The sequence below is a fragment of the Triturus cristatus genome, chromosome 1_1 (assembly GCF_964204655.1).
Source record: "Triturus cristatus chromosome 1_1, aTriCri1.1, whole genome shotgun sequence".
Classification (NCBI taxonomy): Eukaryota; Metazoa; Chordata; class Amphibia; order Caudata; family Salamandridae; genus Triturus; species Triturus cristatus.
The window spans coordinates 1,079,457,034-1,079,477,851 of record NC_140579.1 but is presented as its reverse complement, the minus strand read 5'-3'; positions in this window follow the sequence as shown (position 1 = coordinate 1,079,477,851).

The window sequence follows — 20,818 nt, the reverse complement described above, 5'->3', positions numbered from 1 at the left end:
GACATGCCGCTCCACTTCACTCCCCGACATGCCGCTCCACTACCCAACATGCCGCTCCACTCCCCGACATGCCGCTCCACTCCATTCCCTGACATGCCGCTCCACTCCACTCCCCGACATGCCGCTCCACTCCACTCCCCGACATGTCGCTCCTCTCCGGACATGGCGCTCCACTCCCCGATATCCCGCTCCACTCCACAACATGTCGCTCTACTCCACTCCCCGTCATGCCGCTCCACTCCACTCCCTGACATGCCGCTCCACTCCACTCCCTGACATGCCGCTCAAGTCCCCGACATGCCGCTCCACTCTACTCCCCGACATGCCGCTCCACTCCCTGACATTCAGCTCCACTCCCTAACATGCCGCTCCACTCCCGAACATGCCGCTCCACTCGCCAACATGCCGCTCCACTCAACGCTGCTCCACTCCACTCCCCGACATGCCTCTCCACTCCCGACATGCCACTCCACACCTCTCCACTCCCTGAGATGGCGCTCCACTCCACTCCCCGACATACCGCTCCACTCCACTTCCTGACATGCCGCTCCACTCCACTCCCCAACATGTCACTCCACTTTACTCTCTGACATGTCGGTCCACCTCACTCCACTCCCCGACATACCACTTCACTCCACTCCCTGACATGCCGCTCAAATCCTCTCCACACCCCGACATGCTGCTCCACTCCTCTCCACTCACCGACATGCCATGCCGCTCAACGTCACTCCCAGACATGCCATGCCACTTCACTCCACTCCCCGACATGCCGCTCCACTACACTCCCCGAAATGCCGCTCCACTCCACTCTGACATGCCATTCCACTCCCGACATGCCGCTCCACTCCCTGACATGCTGATTCACTCCACTCCCCGACATGCCGCTTTACTCCCCGACATGCCGCTCCACACCCTGACATGCCGCTCCACTCCACTCCCCGATATGCCACTCCACTCCACTCCCAGACATGCCACTCCACTCCACGACATGCCGCTCCACTCCTCTCCACTCCCCGACATGCCGCTCCACTCCTCTCCACTCCCCGACATGCCGCTCCACTCCCCGACATGCCGCTCCACTCATCCCTGGCATGCCGCTCCTCTCCCCGGCATGAAGCTCCACTCGTGGGCATGCCGCTCCTCTCCTCGGTATGCTGCTCCACTCCTTGGCATGTCGCTCCGCCCCCGGCATGCCGCTCCACTCCACTCCCCAACATGCCTCTCCACTCCACTCCCCGACATGCCGCTCCACTCCACTCCCTGACATGCCGCTCCACTCCTCTCCACTCCTCTCTACTCCCCGACATGCCGCTCCACTCCCTGACATGCCGCTCCACTCGCCGACCTGCCATGCCACTTCACTCCACTCCACGACATGCCGCTCCACTTCACTCCCCGACATGCCGCTCCACTACCCAACATGCTGCTCCACTCCCCGACATGCCGCTCCACTCCACTCTCCGACATGCCGCTCCACTCCACTCCCCGACATGTCGCTCCACTCCTGACATGCCGCTCCACTCCCCGATATCTCGCTCCACTCCACTCCACAACATGTCGCTCTACTCCACTCCCCGACATGCCGCTCCACTCCACTCCCTGACATGCTGCTCCACTCCACTCCCCGACATGCCGCTCAAGTCCCCGACATGCCGCTCCTCTCTACTCTGCAACATGCCACTCCACTCCACTCCACTCCCTGACATGCCACTCCACTCCCCAACATGCCGCTCCACTCCACTCCCCGACATGCCGCTACACTCCACTCCCCAACATACCGCTCCACTCCCCGACATGCCACTCCGCTCACTGGCATGCCGCTCCACTCCACTCCCCAACATGTCGCTCCACTCCACTCCCTGACATGTCACTCCACTCCCCAACATGCCGCTCCACTCCACTCCCCGACATGCCGCTCCACTCTTCTCCCCGACATGCCGCTCAAGTCCCCGACATGCCGCTCCACTCTACTCTCCGACATGCCATTCCACTCCACTCCACTCCCTGACATGCCACTCCACTCCCCAACATGCCGCTCCACTCCACTCCCCGACATGCTGCTACACTCCACTCCCCAACATACCGCTCCACTCCCCGAAATTCCGCTCCACTGCCCGACATTCCGCTCCATGCCCCTCGCCGACATGCTATGCCACTTCACTCCACTCCCCGACATGCCGCTCCACTCCCCGACATGCCGCTCCGCTCCCTGGCATGTCGCTCCACTCCACTCCCCGACATGTCGCTCCACTCCACTCCCTGACATGCCACTCCACTCCCCAACATGCCGCTCCACTCCACTCCCCGACATGCCGCTCCACTCTACTCCCTGACATGCCGCTCCACTCCTCTCCACTCCCCGACATGCCGCTCCACTCCCTGACATGCCGCTCCACTCGCCGACCTGCCATGCCACTTCACTCCATTCCACGACATGCAGCTCCACTTCACTTCCCGACATGCCGCTCCACTCCCCAAAATGCCGCTCCACTCCCCGACATGCCGCTCCACTCCACACCCTGACATGCCGCTCCACTCCACTCCCCGACATGCCGCTCCGCTCCACTCCCCGACATGCCGCTCCGCTCCCTGGCATGCCGCTCCACTCTACTCCCCGACATGTTGCTCCACTCCACTCCCTGACATGCCACTCCACTCCCCAACATGCCGCTACACTCCACTCCCCAACATGTTGCTCCACTCTACTCCCTGACATGCTGCTCCACTCCTCTCCACTCCCCGACATGCCGCTCCACTCCCTGACATGCCGCTCCACTCGCCGACCTGCCATGCCACTTCACTCCACTCCACGACATGCAGCTCCACTTCACTCCCCGACATGCCGCTCCACTCCCCAACATGTTGCTCCACTCCCCGATATCCCGCTCCACTCCACTCCACAACATGCCGCTCTACTCCACTCCCCGACATGCCACTCCACTCCACTCCCCGACATGCCGCTCCACTCCACTCCCCGACATGCCGCTCAAGTCCCCGACATGCCGCTCCACTCTACTCTCCGACATGCCACTCCACTGCACTTCACTCCCCGACATGCCACTCCACTCCCCAACATGCCACTCCACTCCACTCCCCGACATGCCACTCCACTCCCCAACATTCCGCTCCACTCCCTGACATTCCGCTCCACTCCCCGACATTCCGCTCCACAACCCTCGCCGACATTCTATGCCACTTCACTCCAATCCCTGACATGCCACTCCTCTTCACTCCACTCCCTGACATGCCACTCCACTCCCCGATATGCCGCTCCACTCCCCGACATGCTGCGCTCCATTCCCCGACATGCCGCTCCCCTCCACTCCCCGACATGCCGCTCCACTCCACTCCCTGACATGCCGCTCCACTCCTCTACACTCCTCTCTACTCACCGACATGCAGCTCCACTCCCTGACATGCCGCTCCACTCGCCGACCTGCCATGCCACTTCACTCCACTCCACGACATGCCGCTCCACTTCACTCCTCGACATGCCGCTCCACTACCCAACATGCCGCTCTACTCCCCGACATGCCGCTCCACTCCACTCCCCGACATGCCGCTCCACTTCACTCCCCGACATGCCGCTCAAGTCCCCGACATGCCGCTCCACTCTACTCTCTGACATGCCACTCCACTCCACTCCCCAACATGCCGCTCTACTCCACTCCCCGACATGCCGCTACACTCCACTCCCCAACATACCACTCCGCTCCCCGACATTCCGCTCCACTCCCCGACATTCCACTCCACGCCCCTCGCCGACATGATATGCCACTTCACTCCACTCCCCGACATGCCGCTCCACTCCCCGACATGCCGCTCCGCTCCCTGGCATGCCGCTCCACTCCACTCCCCGACATGTCGCTCCACTCCACTCCCTGACATGCCACTCCACTCCCCAACATGCCGCTCCACTCCACTCCCCGACATGCCGCTCCACTCTACTCCCTGACATGCCGCTCCACTCCTCTCCACTCCCCGACATGCTGCTCCACTCCCTGACATGCCGCTCCACTCGCCGACCTGCCATGCCACTTCACTCCACTCCACGACATGCAGCTCCACTTCACTCCCCGACATGCCGCTCCACTCCCCAACATGCCGCTCCACTCCTCGACATGCCGCTCTACTCCACTCCCCGACATGCCGCTCCACTCCACTCCCCGACATGCCGCTCCACTCCCCAACATGACGCTCCACTCCGCGACATGACGCTCCACTGCCCGACATGACGCTCCACTCCACTCCACTCCCCGACATGCTGCTCCACTCCACTCTACTCCCCAACATGCCACTCCACTCCCTGACATGCCTCTTCACTCCATTCCACTCCCCGACATGCCGCTTTACTCCTCTCCACTCCCCAACATGCTGCTCCACTCCTTTCCACTCCCCGACATGCCGCTCTGCTCCACTCCCATACATGCCTCTCCAGTTCAGTCCACTCCCCGACATGCCACTCCACTCCCTGACATGCCGCTCCACTCCCCGACATGCTGCTCCACTCCCTGACATGCCACTCCACTCCCAGACATGCCGCGCCACTCCCCGACATGCCGCTCCACTCCCCGAAATGCTGCTCCACTCCCCAACTGCCGCTCCACTCCCCGACATGCTGCTCCACTCCCTGACATGACGCTCCACTCCGCGACATGCCGCTCCACTCCCCGACATGTAGCTCCACTTCACTCCCCTCCCCGACATGCTGCTCCACTCCACTCCCAGTCATGCCGCTCCACTCCTCTCCACTCCCCGACAGGCCGCTCCACTCCCTGACATGCCGCTCCACTCGCCGACCTGCCATGCCACTTCACTCCACTCCACGACATGCAGCTCCACTTCATTCCCCGACATGCCGCTCCACTCCCCAACATGCCGCTCCACTCCCCGACATGTCACTCCACTCCACTCCCCGACATGCCGCTCCACTCCACTCCCCGACATGCCGCTCCACTCCACTCCCCGACATGTCGCTCCACTCCCAACATGCCGCTCCACTCCCCGATATCCTGCTCCACTCCACTCCACTCCACAACATGCCGCTCTACTCCACTCCCCGACATGCCACTCCACTCCACTCCCCGACATGCCGCTCCACTCAACTCCCCGACATGCCGCTCAAGTCCCCGACATGCCGCTCCACTCTACTCTCCGACATGCCACTCCACTGCACTCCACTCCCCGACATGCCACTCCACTCGCCAACATGCCGCTCCACTCCACTCCCCAACATGCCGCTCCACTCCACTCCCCAACATTCCGCTCCACTCCCGGACATTCCGCTCCACTGCCCGACATTCCGCTCCACACCCCTCGCCGACATGCTATGCCACTTCACTCCACTCCCTGACATGCCACACCACTCCCCGATATGCCGCTCCACTCCCCGACATGCTGCGCTCCATTCCCCGACATGCCGCTCCACTCCTCGACATGCCACTCCACTCCCCGACATGCTGCTCCACTCCCCGACATGCCGCTCCACTCCACTCCACTCCCCGACATGCCGCTCCAATCCCCTCCCCGACATGCTGCTCCACTAACCGACTTGCTGCTCCACTTCCCGACATTCCGCTCCACTCCTCGAAGTGCCGCTCCACTTCACTCCACTTCCCAACATGCCGCTCAACTTCACTCAACTCCCTGACATGCCGCTCCACTCTCCGACATGCCACTCCACTCCCCGGCATTCCTCTCCACTCCCCGGCATGCTTCTCCACTCCCCGACATGGCGCTCCATTCCCCAACATGCCGCTTCACTCCATGACATGCCACTTCACTCCTCTCCACTCCCCGACATTCCGCTCCAATCTTCTCCACTCCCCGACATGCCGCTCCAATCCCCTCCCCGACATGCCGCTCCACTCCCCGACATGCCGCTCCACTCCCCGACATGTAGCTCCACTTCACTCTACTCCCCGACATGCCGCTCCACTCCACTCCCAGACATGCCGCTCCACTTCACTCCACTCCCCTCCACTCCCCGACATGCCGCTCCACTCCACTCCCTGACATGCCGCTCCACTCCTCTCCACTCCTCTCTACTCCCCGACATGCAGCTCCACCCCTCACATGCCACTCCACTCGCCGACCTGCCATGCCACTTCACTCCACTCCACGACATGCCGCTCCACTTCACTCCCCGACATGCCGCTCCACTACCCAACATGCTGCTCCACTCCCCGACATGCCGCTCCACTCCACTCTCCGACATGCCGCTCCACTCCACTCCCCGACATGTCGCTCCACTCCTGACATGCCGCTCCACTCCCCGATATCTCGCTCCACTCCACTCCACAACATGTTGCTCTACTCCACTCCCCGACATGCCGCTCCACTCCACTCCCTGACATGCTGCTCCACTCCACTCCCCGACATGCCGCTCAAGTCCCCGACATGCCGCTCCTCTCTACTCTGCAACATGCCACTCCACTCCACTCCACTCCCTGACATGCCACTCCACTCCCCAACATGCCGCTCCACTCCACTCCCCGACATGCCGCTACACTCCACTCCCCAACATACCGCTCCACTCCCCGACATTCCGCTACACTCCCCGACATTCCGCTCCACGCCCCTCGCCGACATGTCGCTCCACTCCACTCCCTGACATGCCACTCCACTCCCCAACATGCCGCTCCACTCCCCGACATGCCACTCCGCTCACTGGCATGCCGCTCCACTCCACTCCCCAACATGTCGCTCCACTCCACTCCCTGACATGTCACTCCACTCCCCAACATGCCGCTCCACTCCACTCCCCGACATGCCGCTCCACTCTTCTCCCCGACATGCCGCTCAAGTCCCCGACATGCCGCTCCACTCTACTCTCCGACATGCCATTCCACTCCACTCCACTCCCTGACATGCCACTCCACTCCCCAACATGCCGCTCCACTCCACTCACCGACATGCTGCTACACTCCACTCCCCAACATACCGCTCCACTCCCCGAAATTCCGCTCCACTCCCCGACATTCCGCTCCATGCCCCTCGCCGACATGCTATGCCACTTCACTCCACTCCCCGACATGCCGCTCCACTCCCCGACATGCCGCTCCGCTCCCTGGCATGTCGCTCCACTCCACTCCCCGACATGTCGCTCCACTCCACTCCCTGACATGCCACTCCACTCCCCAACATGCCGCTCCACTCCACTCCCCGACATGCCGCTCCACTCTACTCCCTGACATGCCGCTCCACTCCTCTCCACTCCCCGACATGCCGCTCCACTCCCTGACATGCCGCTCCACTCGCCGACCTGCCATGCCACTTCACTCCATTCCACGACATGCAGCTCCACTTCACTTCCCGACATGCCGCTCCACTCCCCAAAATGCCGCTCCACTCCCCGACATGCCGCTCCACTCCACACCCTGACATGCCGCTCCACTCCACTCCCCGACATGCCGCTCCGCTCCACTCCCCGACATGCCGCTCCGCTCCCTGGCATGCCGCTCCACTCTACTCCCCGACATGTTGCTCCACTCCACTCCCTGACATGCCACTCCACTCCCCAACATGCCGCTACACTCCACTCCCCAACATGTTGCTCCACTCTACTCCCTGACATGCTGCTCCACTCCTCTCCACTCCCCGACATGCCGCTCCACTCCCTGACATGCCGCTCCACTCGCCGACCTGCCATGCCACTTCACTCCACTCCACGACATGCAGCTCCACTTCACTCCCCGACATGCCGCTCCACTCCCCAACATGTTGCTCCACTCCCCGATATCCCGCTCCACTCCACTCCACAACATGCCGCTCTACTCCACTCCCCGACATGCCACTCCACTCCACTCCCCGACATGCCGCTCCACTCCACTCCCCGACATGCCGCTCAAGTCCCCGACATGCCGCTCCACTCTACTCTCCGACATGCCACTCCACTGCACTTCACTCCCCGACATGCCACTCCACTCCCCAACATGCCACTCCACTCCACTCCCCGACATGCCACTCCACTCCCCAACATTCCGCTCCACTCCCTGACATTCCGCTCCACTCCCCGACATTCCGCTCCACAACCCTCGCCGACATTCTATGCCACTTCACTCCAATCCCTGACATGCCACTCCTCTTCACTCCACTCCCTGACATGCCACTCCACTCCCCGATATGCCGCTCCACTCCCCGACATGCTGCGCTCCATTCCCCGACATGCCGCTCCCCTCCACTCCCCGACATGCCGCTCCACTCCACTCCCTGACATGCCGCTCCACTCCTCTACACTCCTCTCTACTCACCGACATGCAGCTCCACTCCCTGACATGCCGCTCCACTCGCCGACCTGCCATGCCACTTCACTCCACTCCACGACATGCCGCTCCACTTCACTCCTCGACATGCCGCTCCACTACCCAACATGCCGCTCTACTCCCCGACATGCCGCTCCACTCCACTCCCCGACATGCCGCTCCACTTCACTCCCCGACATGCCGCTCAAGTCCCCGACATGCCGCTCCACTCTACTCTCTGACATGCCACTCCACTCCACTCCCCAACATGCCGCTCTACTCCACTCCCCGACATGCCGCTACACTCCACTCCCCAACATACCACTCCGCTCCCCGACATTCCGCTCCACTCCCCGACATTCCACTCCACGCCCCTCGCCGACATGATATGCCACTTCACTCCACTCCCCGACATGCCGCTCCACTCCCCGACATGCCGCTCCGCTCCCTGGCATGCCGCTCCACTCCACTCCCCGACATGTCGCTCCACTCCACTCCCTGACATGCCACTCCACTCCCCAACATGCCGCTCCACTCCACTCCCCGACATGCCGCTCCACTCTACTCCCTGACATGCCGCTCCACTCCTCTCCACTCCCCGACATGCTGCTCCACTCCCTGACATGCCGCTCCACTCGCCGACCTGCCATGCCACTTCACTCCACTCCACGACATGCAGCTCCACTTCACTCCCCGACATGCCGCTCCACTCCCCAACATGCCGCTCCACTCCTCGACATGCCGCTCTACTCCACTCCCCGACATGCCGCTCCACTCCACTCCCCGACATGCCGCTCCACTCCCCAACATGACGCTCCACTCCGCGACATGACGCTCCACTGCCCGACATGACGCTCCACTCCACTCCACTCCCCGACATGCTGCTCCACTCCACTCTACTCCCCAACATGCCACTCCACTCCCTGACATGCCTCTTCACTCCATTCCACTCCCCGACATGCCGCTTTACTCCTCTCCACTCCCCAACATGCTGCTCCACTCCTTTCCACTCCCCGACATGCCGCTCTGCTCCACTCCCATACATGCCTCTCCAGTTCAGTCCACTCCCCGACATGCCACTCCACTCCCTGACATGCCGCTCCACTCCCCGACATGCTGCTCCACTCCCTGACATGCCACTCCACTCCCAGACATGCCGCGCCACTCCCCGACATGCCGCTCCACTCCCCGAAATGCTGCTCCACTCCCCAACTGCCGCTCCACTCCCCGACATGCTGCTCCACTCCCTGACATGACGCTCCACTCCGCGACATGCCGCTCCACTCCCCGACATGTAGCTCCACTTCACTCCCCTCCCCGACATGCTGCTCCACTCCACTCCCAGTCATGCCGCTCCACTCCTCTCCACTCCCCGACAGGCCGCTCCACTCCCTGACATGCCGCTCCACTCGCCGACCTGCCATGCCACTTCACTCCACTCCACGACATGCAGCTCCACTTCATTCCCCGACATGCCGCTCCACTCCCCAACATGCCGCTCCACTCCCCGACATGTCACTCCACTCCACTCCCCGACATGCCGCTCCACTCCACTCCCCGACATGCCGCTCCACTCCACTCCCCGACATGTCGCTCCACTCCCAACATGCCGCTCCACTCCCCGATATCCTGCTCCACTCCACTCCACAACATGCCGCTCTACTCCACTCCCCGACATGCCACTCCACTCCACTCCCCGACATGCCGCTCCACTCAACTCCCCGACATGCCGCTCAAGTCCCCGACATGCCGCTCCACTCTACTCTCCGACATGCCACTCCACTGCACTCCACTCCCCGACATGCCACTCCACTCGCCAACATGCCGCTCCACTCCACTCCCCAACATGCCGCTCCACTCCACTCCCCAACATTCCGCTCCACTCCCGGACATTCCGCTCCACTGCCCGACATTCCGCTCCACACCCCTCGCCGACATGCTATGCCACTTCACTCCACTCCCTGACATGCCACACCACTCCCCGATATGCCGCTCCACTCCCCGACATGCTGCGCTCCATTCCCCGACATGCCGCTCCACTCCTCGACATGCCACTCCACTCCCCGACATGCTGCTCCACTCCCCGACATGCCGCTCCACTCCACTCCACTCCCCGACATGCCGCTCCAATCCCCTCCCCGACATGCTGCTCCACTAACCGACTTGCTGCTCCACTTCCCGACATGCCGCTCCACTCCTCGAAGTGCCGCTCCACTTCACTCCACTTCCCAACATGCCGCTCAACTTCACTCAACTCCCTGACATGCCGCTCCACTCTCCGACATGCCACTCCACTCCCCGGCATTCCTCTCCACTCCCCGGCATGCTTCTCCACTCCCCGACATGGCGCTCCATTCCCCAACATGCCGCTTCACTCCATGACATGCCACTTCACTCCTCTCCACTCCCCGACATTCCGCTCCAATCTTCTCCACTCCCCGACATGCCGCTCCAATCCCCTCCCCGACATGCCGCTCCACTCCCCGACATGCCGCTCCACTCCCCGACATGTAGCTCCACTTCACTCTACTCCCCGACATGCCGCTCCACTCCACTCCCAGACATGCCGCTCCACTTCACTCCACTCCCCTCCACTCCCCGACATGCCGCTCCACTCCACTCCCTGACATGCCGCTCCACTCCTCTCCACTCCTCTCTACTCCCCGACATGCAGCTCCACCCCTCACATGCCACTCCACTCGCCGACCTGCCATGCCACTTCACTCCACTCTACGACATGCCGTTTCACTTCACTCCCCGACATGCCGCTCCACTACCCAACATGCCGCTCTACTCCCCGACATGCCGGTCCACTCCACTCCCCGACATGCCACTCCACTCCACTCCCCGACATGCCGCTCCACTCCACTCGCTGACATGTCGCTCCACTCCTGACATGCCGCTCCACTCCCCGATATCCCACTCCACTCCACAACATGTCGCTCTACTCCACTCCCCGACATGCTGCTCCACTCCACTCCCCGACATGCCGCTCCACTTCACTCCCCGACATGCCGCTCAAGTCCCCGACATGCCACTCCACTCTACTCTCCGACATGCCACTCCACTCCACTCCACTCCCCAACATGCCGCTCTACTCCACTCCCCGACATGCCGCTACACTCCACTCCCCAACATACCACTCCGCTCCCCGACATTCCGCTCCACTCCCCGACATTCCACTCCACGCCCCTCGCCGACATGATATGCCACTTCACTCCACTCCCCGACATGCCGCTCCACTCCCCGACATGCCGCTCCGCTCCCTGGCATGCCGCTCCACTCCACTCCCCGACATGTCGCTCCACTCCACTCCCTGACATGCCACTCCACTCCCCAACATGCCGCTCCACTCCACTCCCCAACATGCCGCTCCACTCTACTCCCTGACATGCCGCTCCACTCCTCTCCACTAGGGGTGGGCGACAATTTCCGTTCCGCTCCCGGAAATTGCGACAATTCGACATTTCCGCGTTCCGACCGGAACGCGGAAATGCCGAATTGTCGCAATTTCCGGGAGGGAACGGAAATTGTTGCCTGGCCAAGCACTTACAGATATAAATAAAGCAGGGGCCCGAGTGGAAGCTCAAATTCAGTAACGCTTTATCAGCACAAAACATTCGGGAGCTTGGTCGAGGCTGGGCAGGTGTGCTTTTCTCCCCATATCTACTGTCAAAAATTAGCTGTGGTCCTTACCTGTCGCCCAATCCCCGTGTAGTTCCTGACACCAGGAGGTTCTGTCTCCTCGCCTGCTGCTCTGATCGGTCTCTGGCCCGCGGCGTCTCTGGCCCACGGCATGTGAACTGCATGGAAGCCCCGCCCCACACACCAGCGGTGGGCAACGTCTTCCGCCCTTTCCCCCACTACGATGGACAGCTGACTCGAGGGACCCCAGGGAAGTCGGCGCTGTGACTGGCAACGTACACAAACTGTAGCGGGCGGCAGCGGCAGGCCAGAAGCACCAATTTCCGCGATCACGGAAATATCGCGTGATCGCGGAAATTGCTTGCATTCTCGCGAGAATTGGCGGAAGTGCCTTCCGCCAATTCCGCCCACCCCTACTCTCCACTCCCCGACAGGCCGCTCCACTCCCTGACATGCCGCTCCACTCGCCGACCTGCCATGCCACTTCACTCCACTCCACGACATGCAGCTCCACTTCACTCCCCAACATGCCGCTCCACTCCCCAACATGCCGCTCCACTCCCCGACATGTCACTCCACTCCACTCCCCGACATGCCGCTCCACTCCACTCCACTCCTCGACGTGCCGCTCCACTTCACTCCACTTCCCAACATGCCGCTCAACTTCACTCAACTCCCTGACATGCCACTCCACTCCCCGACATGCCACTCCACTCCCCGGCATTCCTCTCCACTCCCCGGCATGCTTCTCCACTCCCCGACATGGCGCTCCATTCCCCAACATGCCGCTTCACTCCATGACATGCCACTTCACTCCTCTCCACTCCCCGACATTCCGCTCCAATCTTCTCCACTCCCCGACAAGCCGCTCCAATCCCCTCCCCGACATGCCGCTCCACTCCCCGACATGCCGCTCCACTCCCCGACATGTAGCTCCACTTCACTCTACTCCCCGACATGCCGCTCCACTCCACTCCCAGACATGCCGCTCCACTTCACTCCACTCCCCTCCACTCCCCGACATGCCGCTCCACTCCACTCCCCAACATGCCGCTCCACTCCCTGACATTCCGCTCCAATCCCCGATATTCCTCTCCACGCCCCTCGCCGACATGCTATGCCACTTCACTCCACTCCCCGACATGCCACTCCACTTCACTCCACTCCCCGACATGCCGCTCCACTCCCCGACATGCCGCTCCACTTCCTGACATGCTGCACCACTCCCCAACATGCCGCTCCACTCCACTTCACTCCCCGACATGCCGCTCCAATCCCCGACATTCTGCGCTCCATTCCCCGACATGCCGCTCCACTCCCCGACATGACACTTCACTCCCCGACATGCTGCTCCACTCTCCGACATGCCGCTCCACTCCACTCCCCGACATGCCGCTCCAATCCTCTCCCCGACATGCCGCTCCACTTCCCGACTTGCTGCTCCACTTCCCGACATGCTGCTCCCCTTCACTCTACTCCCCGACGTGCCGCTCCACTTCACTCCACTTCCCGACATGCCGTTCCACTTCACTCCACTCCCTGACATGCTGCTCCACTCCCCGTCATGCCACTCCACTCCCCGGCATGCCGCTCCACTCCCCGGCATGCTTCTCCACTCCCCGACATGCCGTTCCAATCCCCTCCCAGACATGCCGCTCCACTCCCCGACATGCCGCTCCACTCCCCAACATGTAGCTCCACTTCACTCCACTCCCCGACATGCCGCTCCACTCCACTCCCAGACATGTCGCTCCACTTCACTCCACTCCCCTCCACTCCCCGACATGCCGCTCCACTCCTCTCCACTCCCCGACATGCCGCTCTGCTCCAATCCCATACATGCTGCTCCACTTCAGTCCACTCCCCGACATGCCACACCACTCCCCGACATGCCGCTCCACTCCCCGACATGCTGCTCCACTCACGACATACCACTCTACTCCCAGACATGCCGCTCCACTCCCTGACATGACGCTCCACTCCGCCACATGACACTCCACTGCCTGACATGACGCTCCACTCCACTCCACTTCCCGACATGCCGCTCCACTCCACTCTACTCCCCAACATGCCTCTCCACCCTCCGACATGCCGCTCCACTTCACTCCACTCCCTGACATGCCGCTCCACTCCCCGACATGCCGCTCCACTTCACTCCACTCCCCGACATGCCGCTCCACTCCTGAAATGCCGTTCCACTCCCGACATGCCGCTCCACTCCGCTCCCAGACATGCCGCTCCACTCCCCAATATGCCACTTCACTCCACTCTTCGACATGCGGCTCCACTCCACGACATACCGCTCCACTCCTCTCCACTCCCCGACATGCCACTCCTCTCTACTCTCCGACATGCCACTTCACTCCACTCCCTGACATACCACTTCACTCCCCAACATGCCGCTTCACTCCACTCCCCGACATGCCGCTCTACTCCACTCCCCAACATACCGCTCAACTCACCGACATTCCGCTCCACTCCCGACATTCCGCTCCACGCCCCTCACTGACATGCTATGCCACTTCACTCCACTCCCTGACATTCCGCTCCACTCCTCTCCCCGACATGCCGCTCCAATCCCCTCCCCGCCATGCCGTTCCACTCCCCGACATGCCGCTCCACTCCCCGACATGTAGCTCCACTTCACTCTACTCCCCGACATGCTGCTCCACTCCACTCCCAGACATGCCACTCCACTTCACTCCACTCCCCTCCAGTCCCCGACATGCTGCTCCACTCCTTTCCACTCCCCGACATGCCGCTCTGCTCCACTCCCATACATGCTGCTCCACTTCAGTCCACTCCCCGACATGCCACTCCACTCCCTGACATGCCGCTCCACTCCCCGACATGCTGCTCCACTCCCCGACATGCCACTCCACTCCCAGACATGCCGTGCCACTCCCCGACATGCCGTTCCACTCCCCGAAATGCTGCTCCACTCCCCAACTGCCGCTCCACTCCCGACATGCCGCTCCACTCCCTGACATGACGCTCCACTCCGCGACAAGACGCTCCACTGCCCGACATGACGCTCCACTCCACTCCCCGACATGCCGCTCCACTCCAATCTACTCCCCAATATGCCACTCCACCCTCCGACATGCCGCTCCACTTCACTCCACTCCCCGACATGCTGCTCCACTCCCCGACATGCTGCTCCACTTCACTCCACTCCCCGACATGCTGCTCCACCACTGAAATGCCGTTCCACTCCCGACATGCCGCTCCACTCCGCTCCCCGACATGCCGCTCCACTCCCCAATATGCCGCTTCACTCCACTCCAAGACATGCCGTTCCACTCCTCTCCACTCACCGACATGCCATGCAGCTCAACTCCACTCCCTGACATGCCACTCCACTCCACTCTGACATGCCGTTCCACTCCCGACATGCCGCTCCACTCCCCGACATGCTGATTCACTCCACTCCCCGACATGCCACTTTACTCCCCGACATGCCGCTCCACTCCCTGACATGCCGCTCCACTCCACTCCCTGATATGCTGCTCCACTCCCCGACATGCCGCTCCACTCATCCCTGGCATGCCGCTTCACTCCCCGGCATGTCGCTCCGCCCCCCGGCATGCCGCTCCACTCCACTCCCCAACATGTCGCTCCACTCCACTCACTGACATGCCACTCCACTCCCCAATATGCCACTCCACTCCACTCCCCGACATGCCGCTCCACTCCACTCCCTGACATGCCGCTCCACTCCTCTCCACTCCTCTCTACTCCCCGACATGCAGCTCCACTCCCTCACATGCCACTCCACTCGCCGACCTGCCATGCCACTTCACTCCACTCCACGACATGCCGTTTCACTTCACTCCCCGACATGCCGCTCCACTACCCAACATGCCGCTCTACTCCCCGACATGCCGCTCCACTCCACTCCCCGACATGCCACTCCACTCCACTCCCCGACATGCCGCTCCACTCCACTCGCTGACATGTCGCTCCACTCCTGACATGCCGCTCCACTCCCCGATATCCCGCTCCACTCCACTCCCCAACATGCCGCTCCACTCTACTCCCTGACATGCCGCTCCACTCCTCTCCACTAGGGGTGGGCGACAATTTCCGTTCCGCTCCCGGAAATTGCGACAATTCGACATTTCCGCGTTCCGACCGGAACGCGGAAATGCCGAATTGTCGCAATTTCCGGGAGGTAACGGAAATTGTTGCCTGGCCAAGCACTTACAGATATAAATAAAGCAGGGGCCCGAGTGGAAGCTCAAATTCAGTAACGCTTTATCAGCACAAAACATTCGGGAGCTTGGTCGAGGCTGGGCAGGTGTGCTTTTCTCCCCATATCTACCGTCAAAAATTAGCTGTGGTCCTTACCTGTCGCCCAATCCCCGTGTAGTTCCTGACACCAGGAGGTTCTGTCTCCTCGCCTGCTGCTCTGATCGGTCTCTGGCCCGCGGCGTATCTGGCCCACGGCATGTGAACTGCATGGAAGCCCCGCCCCACACACCAGCGGTGGCAACGTCTTCCGCCCTTTCCCCCACTACGATGGACAGCTGACTCGAGGGACCCCAGGGAAGTCGGCGCCGTGACTGGCAACGTACACAAACTGTAGCGGGCGGCAGCGGCAGGCCGGAAGCACCAATTTCCGCGATCACGGAAATATCGCGTGATCGCGGAAATTGCTTGCATTCTCGCGAGAATTGGCGGAAGTGCCTTCCGCCAATTCCGCCCACCCCTACTCTCCACTCCCCGACAGGCCGCTCCACTCCCTGACATGCCGCTCCACTCGCCGACCTGCCATGCCACTTCACTCCACTCCACGACATGCAGCTCCACTTCACTCCCCAACATGCCGCTCCACTCCCCAACATGCCGCTCCACTCCCCGACATGTCACTCCACTCCACTCCCCGACATGCCGCTCAACTCCACTCCACTCCTCGACGTGCCGCTCCACTTCACTCCACTTCCCAACATGCCGCTCAACTTCACTCAACTCCCTGACATGCCGCTCCACTCCCCGACATGCCACTCCACTCCCCGGCATTCCTCTCCACTCCCCGGCATGCTTCTCCACTCCCCGACATGGCGCTCCATTCCCCAACATGCCGCTTCACTCCATGACATGCCACTTCACTCCTCTCCACTCCCCGACATTCCGCTCCAATCTTCTCCACTCCCCGACAAGCCGCTCCAATCCCCTCCCCGACATGCCGCTCCACTCCCCGACATGCCGCTCCACTCCCCGACATGTAGCTCCACTTCACTCTACTCCCCGACATGCCGCTCCACTCCACTCCCAGACATGCCGCTCCACTTCACTCCACTCCCCTCCACTCCCCGACATGCCGCTCCACTCCACTCCCCAACATGCCGCTCTACTCCCTGATATTCCGCTCCAATCCCCGATATTCCGCTCCACGCCCCTCGCCGACATGCTATGCCACTTCACTCCACTCCCCGACATGCCACTCCACTTCACTCCACTCCCCGACATGCCGCTCCACTCCCCGACATGCCGCTCCACTTCCTGACATGCTGCACCACTCCCCAACATGCCGCTCCACTCCACTTCACTCCCCGACATGCCGCTCCAATCCCCGACATTCTGCGCTCCATTCCCCGACATGCCGCTCCACTCCCCGACATGACACTTCACTCCCCGAAATGCTGCTCCACTCTCCGACATGCCGCTCCACTCCACTCCACTCCCCGACATGCCGCTCCAATCCTCTCCCCGACATGCCGCTCCACTTCCCGACTTGCTGCTCCACTTCCCGACATGCTGCTCCCCTTCACTCTACTCCCCGACGTGCCGCTCCACTTCACTCCACTTCCCGACATGCCGTTCCACTTCACTCCACTCCCTGACATGCTGCTCCACTCCCCGTCATGCCACTCCACTCCCCGGCATGCCGCTCCACTCCCCGGCATGCTTCTCCACTCCCCGACATGCCGTTCCAATCCCCTCCCAGACATGCCGCTCCACTCCCCGACATGCCGCTCCACTCCCCAACATGTAGCTCCACTTCACTCCACTCCCCGACATGCCGCTCCACTCCACTCCCAGACATGCCGCTCCACTTCACTCCACTCCCCTCCACTCCCCGACATGCCGCTCCACTCCTCTCCACTCCCCGACATGCCGCTCTGCTCCAATCCCATACATGCTGCTCCACTTCAGTCCACTCCCCGACATGCCACACCACTCCCCGACATGCCGCTCCACTCCCCGACATGCTGCTCCACTCACCGACATACCACTCCACTCCCAGACATGCCGCTCCACTCCCTGACATGACGCTCCACTCCGCAACATGACACTCCACTGCCTGACATGACGCTCCACTCCACTCCACTTCCCGACATGCCGCTCCACTCCACTCTACTCCCCAACATGCCTCTCCACCCTCCGACATGCCGCTCCACTTCACTCCACTCCCTGACATGCCGCTCCACTCCCCGACATGCCGCTCCACTTCACTCCACTCCCCGACATGCCGCTCCACTCCTGAAATGCCGTTCCACTCCCGACATGCCGCTCCACTCCGCTCCCAGACATGCCGCTCCACTCCCCAATATGCCACTTCACTCCACTCTTCGACATGCGGCTCCACTCCACGACATACCGCTCCACTCCTCTCCACTCCCCGACATGCCACTCCACTCTACTCTCCGACATGCCACTTCACTCCACTCCCTGACATACCACTTCACTCCCCAACATGCCGCTTCACTCCACTCCCCGACATGCCGCTCTACTCCACTCCCCAACATACCGCTCAACTCACCGACATTCCGCTCCACTCCCGACATTCCGCTCCACGCCCCTCACTGACATGCTATGCCACTTCACTCCACTCCCTGACATTCCGCTCCACTCCTCTCCCCGACATGCCGCTCCAATCCCCTCCCCGCCATGCCGTTCCACTCCCCGACATGCCGCTCCACTCCCCGACATGTAGCTCCACTTCACTCTACTCCCCGACATGCTGCTCCACTCCACTCCCAGACATGCCACTCCACTTCACTCCACTCCCCTCCAGTCCCCGACATGCTGCTCCACTCCTTTCCACTCCCCGACATGCCGCTCTGCTCCACTCCCATACATGCTGCTCCACTTCAGTCCACTCCCCGACATGCCACTCCACTCCCTGACATGCCGCTCCACTCCCCGACATGCTGCTCCACTCCCCGACATGCCACTCCACTCCCAGACATGCCGTGCCACTCCCCGACATGCCGCTCCACTCCCCGAAATGCTGCTCCACTCCCCAACTGCCGCTCCACTCCCGACATGCCGCTCCACTCCCTGACATGACGCTCCACTCCGCGACATGACGCTCCACTGCCCGACATGACGCTCCACTCCACTCCCTGACATGCCGCTCCACTCCAATCTACTCCCCAATATGCCACTCCACCCTCCGACATGCCGCTCCACTTCACTCCACTCCCCGACATGCTGCTCCACTCCCCGACATGCTGCTCCACTTCACTCCACTCCCTGACATGCTGCTCCACTCCTGAAATGCCGTTCCACTCCCGACATGCCGCTCCACTCCGCTCCCCGACATGCCGCTCCATTCCCCAATATGCCGCTTCACTCCACTCCAAGACATGCCGTTCCACTCCTCTCCACTCACCGACATGCCATGCAGCTCAACTCCACTCCCCGACATGCCACTCCACTCCACTCTGACATGCCGTTCCACTCCCGACATGCCGCTCCACTCCCCGACATGCTGATTCACTCCACTCCCCGACATGCCACTTTACTCCCCGACATGCCGCTCCACTCCCTGACATGCCGCTCCACTCCACTCCCTGATATGCTGCTCCACTCCCCGACATGCCGCTCCACTCATCCCTGGCATGCCGCTCCACTCCCCGGCATGTCGCTCCGCCCCCCAGCATGCCGCTCCACTCCACTCCCCAACATGTCGCTCCACTCCACTCACTGACATGCCACTCCACTCCCCAATATGCCACTCCACTCCACTCCCCGACATGCCGCTCCACTCCACTCCCTGACATGCCGCTCCACTCCTCTCCACTCCTCTCTACTCCCCGACATGCAGCTCCACTCCCTCACATGCCACTCCACTCGCCGACCTGCCATGCCACTTCACTCCACTCCACGACATGCCGTTTCACTTCACTCCCCGACATGCCGCTCATCTACCCAACATGCCGCTCTACTCCCCGACATGCCGCTCCACTCCACTCCCCGACATGCCACTCCACTCCACTCCCCGACATGCCGCTCCACTCCACTCGCTGACATGTCGCTCCACTCCTGACATGCCGCTCCACTCCCCGATATCCCGCTCCACTCCACAACATGTCGCTCTACTCCACTCCCCGACATGCTGCTCCACTCCACTCCCCGACATGCCGCTCCACGTCACTCCCCGACATGCCGCTCAAGTCCCCGACATGCCGTTCCACTCTACTCTCCGACATGCCACTCCACTCCACTCCACTCCCCAACATGCCGCTCTACTCCACTCCCCGACATGCCCCTACACTCTACTCCCCAACATACCGCTCCGCTCCCAGACATTCCGCTCCACTCCCCGACATTCCGCTCCACGCCCCTCGCCGACATGATATGCCACTTCACTCCACTCCCCGACATGCCGCTCCACTCCCCGACATGCCGCTCCGCTCCCTGGCATGCCGCTCCACTCCACTCCCCGACATGTCGCTCCACTCCACTCCCTGACATGCCACTCCACTCCCCAACATGCCGCTCCACTCCACTCCCCAACATGCAGCTCCACTCTACTCCCTGACATGCCGCTCCACTCCTCTCCACTCCCCGACATGCCGCTCCACTCCCTGACATGCCGCTCCACTCGCCGACCTGCCATGCCACTTCACTCCACTCCACGACATGCAGCTCCACTTCACTCCCCGACATGCCGCTCCACTCCCCAACATGCCGCTCCA